Here is a 4,063-nt window from a genome sequence, read left to right on the forward strand (position 1 = left end):
GATATAAACTGTTTGTTTGATATAAACTGTTTATGTGTTACTGCTTTGATAAACTGTCATTCCGTTCATATTTCCTCCACTTCTGGAAAACTCACACATATTCACACACTTAAAACGGCTTCGCGGTTCGCGCCCGTTCACTACTAAATTACCCCTTTAGTTGGATTGATCTTGTGGATTTAGTCGATCAGCGGTGCAGTCGACGGCCACGGACTTTCCACTCTCAAGTTGTCCGCTTGGGAGAACCTTGTGTCATAGGAAGCCAACTCTTAGTCAGCCTAAGATAGAGCTAAACCAACACCCTTTATTAAGAGCATACATTTCATGACCTAGGAGGTTTAATACCCTTGGTGCATTAAATCCATTAGATGACTTTACCCAAAACGTCCAAGTGGGTTCATGACCCCGAGTGATACCAATCATACTTTATATGCATGTTTGAAGGATAACTGTGCCTAAATATTGACTATTCGCTCTAATTAATTAAACTTTAGGAAAGGAGGGAATGACTAGCATTTCTATGACAGGTATGCATTTGCATCGGAGTACAACAAATGACGAAGATCAAGGGCATCACAAATGGAGCTAGAAGTTAGGCATAGAAATTCTATTTACTTTATTTAGATTAGGAAACACTTTATGTTCTATTCATTTGACATGTAATAAATATTACATTATTTTTTACTTTTGAGAAAATAGAATCTGTTTAATTAATCAAAGCAACGGGATGACATATTATGGCACACTTTACCCTTCAAACAACGTTAGGCCCACCTCTGGCACAAAGAGGTCACATGCATATTAGGACGCGTTATTATGTGATCGTTTACATTTGTTTGACAACTAGTTGACTCTACTTGATAAATTATTTGTTACATGCCTTACTTGACTTTACGTGATCATGACTTTACCTAGATATGTTCGTGAGACTAACATCGTTTATACTATATGTTTCTTTTATCTTATTCCCAAAAAAAGAGAGTTGATTCGTGTTGACACTCAATGGCCGACCATCCTTACATCACAAGGTCAAAGACATCATCGTTACCTCAACGCAGCTGGGTTGTTCAAGGAAAGGCAAATGTTACGTCTGATCCAGCCACACCTATTTCAACTGGTCCGGAAAACATCATGGTTTCTAATGGCCCCCCTGAGACTTCTGAACATAGCATTACTCTCCAGCGGGATGAACATATCGCCCGCCTAACTCAAGAAATTGAGGATCTACGCAGAGAACTGAATCGGGTGAGAAACGTGACCAACTCATCGGTTACACTCCAAAGTCCGCCTCCTGAACCTAAGAACGTCGCATCAAACCCATCTCGTTTTCCATCACTTGAATCTCCAGTCCCTGAACATTTTCCTCCGCAAAACACTATACCTACCCACAACAACTTACCTCCAACCTACACTACCCATGCTACTCCTGATCCACCACCCAACTCACCAAACCAATCACTAGGTCATACTCCTTACATTCCTTTACCCATCAACACTAACCCACCACCTACAATTACTCCTCTAAAACAAGCCATTACATACTCTGACCATCCACAACAGCCTTTCTATCCTTACCACTACGCCAAACCCTACCAAGTTCCACTATTCCATTACCTTGTCTACAACACCCAAGCAAACTATTGCCAACCTCGAGCACCTCACTATCAAAACCCACTTGTCCAAGCTCCCACTTACCAAAATCGACCACATACCACACATAAAGTCCGTCCAAATCCTGTCATAAAAAACACCCGTAATTATACTCGGTTTGCTGAACCTTTGGCTCAACTATTTGAAAGACTGAAGGCAGCAGGCATAATACAACCGATTGAAGGAAAAATTCCCGAGCCTATCCCAAAATGGTTTGATAGTTCCAAGCATTGTGCATATCATTCTGGAGTTCCTGGGCATGCCACTGAGGATTGCTATGGCCTCAAAAACAAAATCGAAACCTTGATTAAGGAAGGAGCGATCCAGCTCACTGGAGCTCGACCCGATATGGATCCCCATCCATTTGCCTACTCACGAAAACGCCAACGTGAACATGATAATTATCGAAAGGTTAAGAATCGGAAGGAGGTCGTTGCGCCAATTGGGAAAGATGGAGAGAGGCATGTCATCAACGTTCGTTGCGCCTGTGGGGATGATCCAAAAACAAGTGCCAGTGAAGATTGCTGCTAAAACTACTGAGACACCAACCATCCAGGGTGCAGAACCAGGAGAGACTCTGAAGAACTGGACTTGTACTCCGTCCCTGATTCTCCAGGAGTCTTGGTAGACTGAACATGTAGTGAACTTTTATTTTTAAAGGCTTGAATCATGCTCAAAACTTTTGTTTGCTTTGCTTCATCTTTTTGAAACTTAATCGTGAAAACTATGAATGCATTTCTAATTTTCCTTAATCATCTGTTATTGTTATTTTCTACTATAATTATCAAATCTGCTAACTCTACGATTGTGACATGAAATGAATAAATAAACAACATACATCCCGAGAGAGTAACAAAGAAACTAGGGGACAAGACAAGATTCCGCTCAAAAGAATCGAAATAGTCGATAGGTGATGACATAAGACTGAAAGCTAGCAATCCAAGAAGAGATCAAATGACGACATTAGGTAAAACAAACTAGCTTGCAACCTTTCCTTTAACAACTATATATGAACTACGCTGACCTGATTCCCATGGGGGATACGTAGGCAGCCTACATAGGGTTCGGTTGCTTTACAAAAAAATAAAAATAAAAAAAAAAATAAAAAAAAAAATCCAAAATATCTTATGCATACGAACTACGTTCTGACCTGATTCCCATGGGGGATACTTAGGCAGCCCACATAGGGACTCGGTCATACCAGGTTAGATTTTTTCCCATTTGCATGCTTACGAACTACGTTCCGACCTGATTCCCGAGGTGGGATACGTAGGCAGCCCACATAGGGTTCGGTTGCGTTATAACAGAAAATCTAAAATTATTACACAAAGAAAACCATACAGGGCCTGATTCCCTTGGCAAGATTCGTAGACTATCAACATACAGATCCGTCGCACTTAGATAAAAATCCAACAAACCTTTTACCGTTTATATAACAGAACTACGCTGACCTGATTCCCTTGGTGGGATACGTAGGCAATCCACATCGGGTTCGGTCCCTTTATTAGAAAACTTCAGACCATTTTATGTTTCATGAACTACGCTCTGACCTGATTCCTTGGCGGATACGTAGGCAACCTATACAAGGTTCGGTCACACCACAACATAAGTTTAGCATACCCTTTTGAACCCGAAACTGGGGCATATTTTGAAAAGATATAGACAAAAGAACAGTTGGACATCGACAAGATTAAGGCTACCAGATAGGAAGTATTATAGACCAATTACTTTAGAAGTGTCACAATCTGAAGTTGGCAGAAATATTTTACAACTTACATACACATATTTACGCATATATATTTCCTTATATACATATATTTACATATATATCTTTCCTTACATACATGCGTTTACATATACATATTTCACAACTTATATACGTATAGTTACATTCCCTTATACATATACTTACATACCTACCTTTCAAATGAAATATTTTCTTTCAATCATTTTCATTACTGTTCATCTACCGAGGCTTAAACAGAGATCACAAGATCCAAACAAACAAGACGAATGGAGCGCCAACCACGTCAAGCTTCGAGTCAACACGAATCAACTTCCCCCTCCCAAACTAAGAATTTTTCTTTGAGTGCAGGAACTTAAGACCGCGAGATCAACAGTCAAGTCTATCAATCATGGCAGAAAAGCATCATCTGGCTTAATATGGCCTTGCCTAAAAGGCCAAACGGCTTTATTTCTAACTCTATCTTTAATTTTTATTTTTATCACAATCACTTTATGACTTTATATACCTGTTTTGTAGGTTGACGAAGTTGGAGGCGAATTAAATCAGGATCGCACGTCATTAGTTCAGCCTGTCACGATACCATCAACATCATAAGCCAAACGGCTATTCTACCGCTTTGCTCCATACTTTACCAATTACTTTATCATATACTTTACCAGCTTTAAC

This window comes from Lycium barbarum, chromosome 3 (genome assembly GCF_019175385.1).
Source record: "Lycium barbarum isolate Lr01 chromosome 3, ASM1917538v2, whole genome shotgun sequence".
Classification (NCBI taxonomy): Eukaryota; Viridiplantae; Streptophyta; class Magnoliopsida; order Solanales; family Solanaceae; genus Lycium; species Lycium barbarum.